The 10,577-nt window shown below is 43.1% G+C and overlaps 1 long non-coding RNA gene across 1 annotated transcript; it reads left to right on the top strand.

Annotated features, from left to right (window-relative positions):
• The first annotated feature begins 3,227 nt into the window (after positions 1–3,227).
• LOC128779847 (uncharacterized) lies at positions 3,228–9,569 on the top strand. The gene is made up of 3 exons (XR_008425923.2): positions 3,228–3,474; positions 6,605–6,889; positions 8,095–9,569. It is a non-coding gene; the product is annotated as an uncharacterized lncRNA (long non-coding RNA).
• The last annotated feature ends 1,008 nt before the right edge of the window (positions 9,570–10,577 follow it).

Consider the following 10,577-nt stretch of genomic DNA (forward strand, 5'->3'; position numbering starts at 1 on the left):
AGTGTGACATTGAGTCTGTTTGTGGGGGAGGGACTGTGCAAAGAGCTGGGTATGGGTGGCCTCAAGGTGGGGACCAGATGAAAACAGGGCAAGCTTTGTCTAACCACCTGGGCTGCAGGAAGAATGCAGACCCACCAGCATTTCTTGTTTTACTGGTGAGACTCAGGAGAGGCCCAGAGGGAAATGATGGTCAGGGGTTCTTCAATAGCAGTTGAGAAGGGTCCACAGAGGTGAAGACCCAACCCACCACATCCCAGAGGGGAGCAAGCATTTCCAGATCATTAGGGACTAAAGTGGATGCTGGCTACTCAGAAGTCACTTTAGGGACCTCTTGAAATAATGGAACAAAATGTAGGAATTGTGGATGGAAAAGGGGGTTCTATGGAAAGTAACCTTACAGGGTGATCTGATCATAAATTCTTTTTTTTTTTTTTCTTAATTGTTGTTCAGCTACAGTTCTTAACTAGGCAGGTCATGATGGGTAGTCATGCCCCAAGCCTATAACTTTTTAGTGAAAAGTTCATTTTGGTCTTATGTAAGCCCTGTCCACTGTTCTTGTAGAACCAGGTTAACATACCTTCGAAATACCAGAAGTAATACCCTTCAAAGGCGGGTATCGGCAACCCTCAAAGGAGCTCATACGTTTGTTAACTACCCTGTAATCCGATCCCCTGCTCGTGGTCTGTCTCATTGCCATGCAATCTCCTTACATCCCTCTTTAATTTCACATGCATAAAATAAGCTGCAAAAGTGTTATTCTCTGAAGTGTTTGATCTCTTGCCTACAGGCATATATTGTCAGTTTGGCTCAAATAAACTCTTACAAAAATTCCCTACAAACTTGCTAGGAGTTGGTAGCGAAGCCAGGTAGAGGATAAAACATACTTCCTCACTGGTTGCCTGGGCTGCAAGGAGGACAGGGGAGTGCCTACAACAAATGGGCCCTGGCGGTATTGGAAAAGTTCTAAAATTGAGTTGCAGTTATGGTGTACAACTCTGTCCATTTGCTAAAACTCATTGATATATACTTGAACAAGGGGGAATTTTATGATATGTATATTAGACCTCAATAAAACTGTTTAAAAATAAGGACAAAAACAATGCTGTACAGATTTGGATGTTTTGGGGTTTTTTTTTTATGTCAACAAAATTCAGAGGTTCTGTGGCCAAATGAATGCTTCTCCAATTTCAGACCTGGCAATGTCCAGACAATGACCAGTGTGCCTCCACCTCGTGTTTTCTTCAGCTACAGATGGTGGAACTCCCGCCCCCAAACCCAGAGCATCCAGTATGTCTCAGAGGAGCATCAGCTGGCACAGCACAGTAGGCGGTGGTGAAACCAGAAAAGCCGGCATTCGTGCCTGTCACCCACTAGACCCAATAAGCAAAGGCAGGGATTAAATCTTTATGGGTGCTTTTTTCGGATGGCCTGCAATCTAAGAAGATGGTGGATTTTTACCCTACCAGACAGTCTTAAATTCCATTTTAAACCAATACTTTTTTTTAAGAAGAAGAGAAGTGTAGGTAAGGGGTTTGGAATTTAGGGAAAACTTAATGAGATAAAAATCTTCAGCCTTCTTTCATCTGTGTCCCGGGCAGTGGTCTTTATCTGTGTCCTGGGCGGGGCGTCTCACCCTGGAGCACAATGGCTCAGATACCATCTTGACTGCTGGCAGTCCTCCTGAGGCACAAAGGTGGAAACTGTTTATGGTCTGCTGGAGTCAAGGTGAGTCATACATTCAGTTCCTGAAACAATAGCTTTTAACATACATTGATTACTAAGCTTATTAGCTATTGCCTGAAACTAAAAATTTTCCAACATTTGAGTCCCCCATCAGTGGCACTGACTTGTCACAAAGGCACAGCAGTGAGGGCCACTCCAGAGGCCTTGGTCAGGGTTGTGCTTCCCTGGGCCCCCAGTGCTTGGTGCAATGTTGGCCTCTCCGTTGGGGCTTGAGAAGTATTTATGAAATGGATGAATAAATGAATGAAAGTATAAAATGTTGATTTTCTTGATGTGCTAGCCTAATGTATTCTATATTTGGTATTCCAATTGCATAAGCCCTAAAGTCCCAGGTAATACAGGGAGCCAAATTTGAATATCTATGCTACTTAAATCCTGAAACTCATGAAATTAGAAATCAGATCAAGACCAGTGAGCAGAGTGCCTGATAGCCTTTTTCCTTGCCTGACCTGGCCCCAGGTTACCACCTGCATGCCTGGCCCTTTGTTCCTTTAAGGTCCTAGTGCTTATCTCTGCTCACCAGCACCCCTCAATCTATAAGCCTGTATCCCTGTTACGCTTTCCCAGGCCATTGGATTAGTCTGAGTCATCTGAGACAGGCTTGGAGGTCAGTATTGTCAGCCTCACCCAAGCCCCAGCACCTTGATGAAAAGTGCTGAATCCCTGTGAGATCCGCAGCTGGGGGTCCACTCCTTTCTCCCCCTAAGGCAGGAGCTGGCCATAAGGCCTTGAGTGTTTACTGCGAGACCTGATGACAGAAGCAGAAAAAGGACCCTAATCCTTCTCCTGCCCATGTGATGGAATGAGGAAGTATACCATCTCTTTGTAAATGTTGAGGAAACAGAACAATGTCACACACAAACACCAACAGAATAATCCCAAACTCTTCCTGTTGGCAAATCCTTTACGTAAGATTATTTTCACTAATTTAGCTGTTAAATTTATAACTTGATCAGGTCTGGTAAGAATTAGGTAGGGCCTGAGAAACAGAGCCTCCCTCTGCCATGTTGCGAAGCTCAGTGCTGATGACCAACCTGGGTTGTGCACTGTGCTGCCCTTCCCTTGGGTTTGATTTCAGATTCTCAGTGTGATGTTGTGGTTGGAAGTGTGACACAGGTCACGTCTCCAAGAAGCAGAAACACAAGAATGAGACCAGTATTTCTGGTTTATAGCGCTCATGGGGGCCACTGAACAAACTGTGGTGACCCAGCATTGTAACAGAAACGGTCTCCAAGCCGAGTCCCCTTCCTTTGGACAGTGTCCGAGACTAATCAGATTGAAGCAAAGCCACAAGAATCCACCATAACCAAAAGTTCACTAATATCCTCTCAGGTAATCATTTAGTTCTCCAGTGAGCACTACACACACACACACACACACACACACACACACACACCCAGGAAGGGAAGAAAGCCATGTGACAATGGAGGCCGAGAGAGATTGGTGGGATGTGTCTGCAAGGACTGGTGGCAACCCATCTGTGGAGTAATCCTGGGCTATTCATTCACCCTGTTGAGGGGAAAAACAAATTTGGTCCTTTTTGTGCCCTAAGAAGAGACGGGCTGAAGAGCTCTTGTCTGGGTTAGTGGGCAATCAGTTCTTTTCAATTTTCCCCACTCTAGCCCTGTGCTTAGAATGCTTGAAACACTAGATGAGGACTTTAGAGCTGCAACCCCTTTCTCAATTGTTTGTGACGCTGAAGAATAAACAGAAGGACATTTAAAAACTGAGGTGAGTGAATTAATTATTAAACAGCCTAGCACAATCAATACAATATTGCTGGTGTGTTTCTTTGTAGATATTTCTGGAGTTTGCTTCAATATTTAATTTAACCCCAAACTGTAGGTCATTAGAAAATGTATATCCTGGGTTACCACAAGATACAGCTTGCATTATGTGGTCACACCACAGGAGGACTAAAATTCTGGATGCATATTGAGGACTGGTAGCTATCATTTTAAAGATCTCTCCTTAAAGGAAAGGTTAAAAGACACTTTTCACAGGCTCTTTTCATTTCTGCCTTTAAAAAAAACCAAAAAACAAAATACAGGTGGGGTTACCTCATTTGCAAATTCTCCTTAAATTAACGAATTGCCGAAGGGTCTGGTGTGATAGGCCCTTTGTTAAAGATTGTAAGAAATAAAGTAATCAATATCAAAGTGCTATGTCATTCATTTATTGTTATTGGCACCAAAGGGGGAGAAAAAAATTTTGTGTCTTTGGTGTAATTGATGATATGAAGGTAGAATTCTGCCCCGGAGCATGTGACTAGACTGTTTTCTTGGGAGGGCATTTTTTACTCAGCCTAAAAACCAAACAAAACCACACACACACTTAACTTTTATTCTTTGGAAAGTTACCGAATTATTTCATTGCATGATTGAACGAGTTTGCCTCCTCCTCAGGCCTCTCCTCGGCAGAGCGCTGAGCAGAGTGATACATGCGATGGATGAGGTGATCAGAGGTTTCTGTTGTGAACATTACTTGGAAAGAAAAAGTTACGATTTCACATTTTGACATGGTTGTTTTTTCTTTTTTTAAACACAGTTGCTCAGAAGAGCAATATCAACCTGTATTTGTTTGCTACAAAACACGCCCGTCAAAGCATTCTCCCAAATGTTCCTCTGTCACTCTGAGGTGTGACGGGAAGGCCCACCTTCCACACATTTTCTCCCTGTCCCATCACTTTCACCAGTTGAGATCTTTCCTTCTAGTCTGAGCCATTAGTTATTCTGCTTTCAGTTATCAACACCTCCTGCATTAGCTTCCTGGGGCTGCTGGGACAACACACCACAAACGGGGCAGCTTCGACACCAGAAAGTTATTCTCTCACAGCTCTGAGGCCAGATGTCCAAAAATGAGGGGTCAGCAGGGCCACACTCACTCCAAAATCTCCAGGGGGAGGATCCTTCCTTGTCTTTTCCAGCTTCTGGTGGCCGCCGCCAGTCCTTGCAGACACATCACCCTGATCTCCGCCTCCATTGTCGCGTGGGCTTCTTCCCTCCCTGTGTGTGAGTGTGAACATCAGAATTTCCCTCTTCTTGCGAGGACACCAGTCACACTGGGTTGGGGCTCACTCTAACTTGGTGTGACCTCATCTTAACTTGATTACATTTGCAAAGGCCCCAAAAGTCCACATTCACAGGTTCTGACTGGATTTGACTCTTGGGAGACACTATCCAACCCTGTGCCCCTGCCACAGTCCTTCCAATCTGACCGCCAGAGGACAGTGACAATATTCCTGAGGCAGAACGTGTGGTCAGGGCTGTTGACACTTAGGGAGAAAAGGATGGCTGAAGTGTTCTCTGGGGGGTGGCCCTGGGACACACTGTGTGGGAGACAAAGACAGGGCCCAGGGGCCCAGAAAAGAAGCACCACCCCATTACTTCTGCCTTGGATGGTGCTTCCCACCCACCACACAAACTCCCTGCGTCTCAACCCCGCCCACTAAGCTGACTGAACCAGAGGAGGATCGGTGAGTAAGTTCCTGTCCAAGTCAGGGTCGGGGAAGGCTGCCCCCATTCTCCCTGAGCACGCTGGGCAAGAACCACCGTGAGCCTTCTTCTCCAAGCCCCAGGCTGACCTCCGACTTTGGGTTTTATGTTCATTCGTAGTGATGCCTTTCAGACTGCACAGCCTAAGTAGGATTACTTTTCACAAATTTTAAATAAGATTACTTATTTTTAAATTTACATTTTAGCTTTATGCAAAACTTCAATGTGTTATTAAAAGGCAAATCCCAAATATCTATAAAGTACTTAGTACCTTTCAAATCATTTAGTAAATTTCCTTGTGACTGCAAAAATTTGTTTCTAGTTCTGTAACAGGATACGTTAAGGAGGCATTAAGATACTTTTTATAAAAGTCAATCGAATTTTAAGAGTAAATTATTTTTAGCAGTTATGGAGAGACCCTGTTGAAAAGAATTGACTTAGAAACTGACTGAGCAGTCCCTCAGAGTCTGATGATCTCAGTTCACATGAATTGCTGTTCCTTTCCTCGTTGTCCTGAGGTGTAGAGGTTGCGTAAAGGAAACAAACTTTTACCCTTCTAGGTTCTTTCATCCAGCCTATAAATTAAAGAGTCATGAGACAGGTTAACAAGAGGAAACGGCCAAATTTAATTACATAAATACGTATGGGAGCCCACGTACTGAGAGAGCAGACACCACACACACGTGAGAAATTTAAAGACAGGGAGTTGAAATGATGTAGATGTGACATTCTAAGCTAAGTATCACCTTAGGGTTCCACAAGAGAGGAAGGTTATTCACTGGATGATAAGAAGAGCAGATGTTCAGTAATTAGAAGTTCACCCTGCCCTAAAGATAAGTCATAAAAAGCTATTTCTGGTGATAACTCTTATTATGGGCCCTAATTAAAATTCTTCAAGGGAGAGGTAAAAGTGTATTGAGCCTAAGGGCCTCTATTGCCTTCAGCCTAAATTAATCCCCACGCCAAAGAGGACATCTTGGGGAGCCTGTACCGAACCTCTTCAGAGTCAAAAATAATGAGAAAGTAGAAACATCATTATAAAATATAAACAAAAGAAGAAATACCTCTTTTGTAAAAGATAGAAATGTTATGGGTATCTTCTTTTCTACTTGAAAGTAAAATTGGCACCGAGTTTATTAACATTATAGTTATTCATAGAGGAATAACTATAATGTTAATAGTTATTCATAGAGGAATAACCAACTGGCAGCTGGTCCACAAACATGGTATGAAATGGCAGAGAGCATCAGCATGCTTCCAAATTGCAGTGAAATAAACTTTTAGTGGGATAATTGAAGTCACACTTGTTTTAATAATATGTCTTTAAAAACCTGGAGGGATAACTTGAGTTTAACTTTTGTTAATAGGTAAATGCATTAACAAACCATGTTTCGATTGACCCACCGTTTGCCATGGGCTGATCTTACCTATGGAGAAAAAGGAGGAAAATCTTTCTGTGGTGCGCAGTGATGCCTGAACTGTTCAGAGACAGTGCTTGGGCACATTGGAACAATCTCCTGCATACGTTTTCTCACTAATCTTGCATCCTGTTTATGAAGTGGCATCTACACAGCTCGCCTGCCTGGTTTGGAGGAAGTTGGTTTGGAGACCATTGCTTTGGAACAGCGCGTCCGTAGTGTCTCAATCTAATGGTAACAATAATGACAGTCATTTGGTGCCTCCTGTGTGTCTGGCCCTAATGCCTTATGTACATTAACTTCCCAACAATGTTAGTTATACAGGTAGGTTCACATACAGTCACATCCTACAGATGAGGAACAGGCAAAGAGACATGGACTTACCCATGAGCACACAACTAAAATGTAGCAGAACTGTGCTGAAGAGGAACTGTGCTGATGCCTGCAGTTTATTTTGAAATATATGAATATCAAGGTGGATTGGTGAGCAGAGAATTGGCCAGATGGACAGATGTGGGTAAAATGTTGGTTGCACAGAATCTAGATGATGGGTACATGGGTGTTCACTAAACAATTTGTTCAGCTTTTCCGTGTTTACAATTTCTCATCACAAAATGTTGGGGGAAAATATTTAGAAGTGCCAGAACTGAGATTCAAACCAAGACAGCTTTGCTGCAGAGTTCTTGGTCACCATGTGCCACTGCCTGTCGAGCAGGAAGAGTTAGACTCCAGAAGCTTGAGGGATTTGACCAAATTCTTGCTGTAAACATGTCATAGGAATATATGAAACTGAAGAAGTTATCTGGTCAACCCCTTTCCTGCTAGCTGAGGCTCAGGGTGAGCATGATCTGCTCAAGCTCTGGAGAAGCATTGGGACCCTGCCCCTGGCTTCCCCTTGCTTCTCTCCTGTTCCAAGTTACCATATCTTCTATCAGAGCAGCTGGGCACCATGATGTGCGATCCCGTTTATCATCTACATGTGTCAGCCACAAAAGAGGCCTTCTTATCAACAGTTGCCATCTAACCATGTGTTGTCTTTCCTTTTGATGCCTCATAGACTGTCACACTTTGCAGCTCCCACAGTAGAACACTGACCTTCACCTTCAGTTGTGCCATATGCTCCTCTTGGAGTACTCAGTGTATCGAGCTGTACAGGAAATCCTTACCCTTGAGTTTAAATTTCTGGTTTCACTTCTATTTTTAACACCTGGGATTCATAGAACACTTTCCTTCCATGAGGTCGGGCACTTCGCAGACATCATGTAATGAATCTTCCCAGGCTAGTGGGTGACCCGTATTGTTAACCAGAGGTCCCAGATGAAAAACAACAATGTTAAAGAACTCAGATGACTTGTATGTGATTCCTGGGCAGACGAAAATAAAAGAGAGCTGGTCATCGCCCCTGAAATAGAATCTTTATCATCTGATTCCTCTCTTAGGGGCTTGGGAAATGGATACCAGAATTTGGTACAGAGGAGTGATGTCGAAGAACGGAATCACAGCATTTCAGTGCAAGAAGGAACTGTGGAAATCAGCTGCTGCAATCTCCTCATTTTACTGATGGTTAAGGTTAGGAAAGTTTGGAGACTTGCCCAAGGTCACAAAGCTCATTAATGGTAAATCCTCCAGCAATGTCTTGGGTTGCAAGGCTTTTGGAATTCCACTCGTTGATAATTAATATTTTATTTCCTATTAAGTAGTATTAAGTCATACACATAATTCCTTGCTCTAGGACCACACAAGCCTTTCTCAGCTCAGGACAATTCTGTCTTTCAAGATTTACTTGGAAGATTCACTTTAGGCCTAGAAACCTAGAAAAGTCTGTGAATTTGTATCCCTTTTCCTAGTATGCTAGCGCAGGCAGCACACTCTCTGGAGTAAGAAATGTGCTATGCTGTAGGATCCCGCCTGAATGGTCAGATCTCGGGAATGTCATCCACATGCAGAGCACGATTAGGGGCCGACCCAAACTTGTGCTTCATTCAGCAGGATGCGACTGGCTGGTTTGGGTCAACAACTCAGCGCAGGCCTGGTGTAGGCTCAGAACTGCCAGCAAGGTGCTTTATAATTCAGTGTTAGCTTCTGTGAGCAGGGCACATGTGTCCTCCATGGTACTATGTCCAGAACTCAACAAACACTCCACAGGAATAAGAACCACAGTTCTGTGCTGTTTCTAGGTTCTCTCAGCCCCTTGAAGGAGCCATCCAGAGGAGCCAGTTTGTGTACTTTTCTGGAACTTCCATTAATGCTGCATATGGGTCTACCTGGACACCTAGCAAAGTTCAGGGATTCCTAGACTGGGGACTGGCCTCTGCAGTACAAGAGGTTGCCACCACAGGTGTTTATGTAAAAGAAATTCTGCCATATGGCATTGGTTCCCAATTACTTTATATCAAATTTCCTAATAATATTTTCTCATTTCATCTTCTATATATCACCTAGTGAGAAATATTTTTTGGTTAAACTTAATTCCATTATTTATCCATCCATCTATTAAATTAATTTATTATCTATCCCTATCTAACCATATTCAGCTGTATAAACTGCCATAATCTTATTATGGATTAGCCATAATAAGTACACTTTCATCATTGGCCAATAGATGGTAGGTGAGTTACTGGTTAGTTACTTTTGATAATGTAATAAGCATCTATAAACTCACCACCCCACATGAAAGCTAGCTTTGACAATAGCCTACCTTTAAAATATAATTGCCCCCACACCCCCCCTTCCTTTCCCATCCTAGGCAACCACCATCCTATACCTTGTGTTCATTGTTCCCTTGCTTTCATTTTTATATGATTCTGTGCCCACATGTATTCTTAAAGGTATGCATGTGAGTATATTTGCTTTTAACTTCATAAAAATGGTATTATACTTTCTGTAGTATTTCTAGACTTATTTTTTCACTTATTAAATTGCTGTTGACCCACATTGCTATGTCTTGCTGTACAGTTCATTTTTTGACTGCTATGTAATAGGCCATTGTATGAATATAGTGTTAAGAACTATAAAGTGACTGAGATTTTACTCCACATGCAAGCTGACATATTAGCCAGAGAGTTTCACAGCTGCTGATGGGAGGCAAGAGATTCCTGGGTCCAGGACAAAGGGCTTTATTACTCATGGCACAGCAGGCAGCACGGGCATTGGCGTAATTGTGTCAGTTCCCCTTGTCCTCAGTTTCACAGTGGGTGATGCAGATGGGCCCAGCTGGGACCTGCACACACAGGGTCCCTGAGCATAGGGACTTTGAGTCTTTTATAACAGGCAGTAGGCATGCCTACTACCTGCTCCAGAGAGAAACACAATTTCTAGATGTCAGGGCTGTTAGCTGTACTGATGTTCTGGAAAAGATAGACACAAAGGGCGGTTAGTGCCTTGCTTTCGAGACATGCAGAAGTGTGAGAGACCTGTGGGGAACGCTTCGCAACATGCAGCACAGATTATGGAAGCCTTCAAACTTTAAGGTACAAGCACTAATGGAATAGAAAGAACTCTAAGAAAGTAAACGCAGGGTGCCTTATCAACCCATTTATATCTTAAAGAAAATCAATTTATCTGATTTTTACCACTTTGAGAAATAAATGAGCTAAGCTCTGATTAGGGAATGGGGAGGGGGAGGACTTTGGGTTCCTGAGTTACAGGATATGAAGAGCAGAGGTTACTGAAAAGGGGGGATGGGTTTAGCTACACTTAATGTTTGCCTATTAGGTGATTTTATCCTGAGGTGACCATGGCCATGTATCTGGGGTAGATGCTCCCCACCTCTATGTCCATAGCATTGAATGGCAATTAATTGATCTGAAGGCATTTTTTAAAAAGAGATTTTATTTACTTATTTTTAGACAGAGGGGAAGGGAGGGAGAAAGAGAAAGAGAGAAACATCAATGTGTGGTTGCCTTTCACAACTCCTGTGCTA

This window comes from Desmodus rotundus, chromosome 13 (assembly GCF_022682495.2).
Source record: "Desmodus rotundus isolate HL8 chromosome 13, HLdesRot8A.1, whole genome shotgun sequence".
Lineage (NCBI taxonomy): Eukaryota > Metazoa > Chordata > Mammalia > Chiroptera > Phyllostomidae > Desmodus > Desmodus rotundus.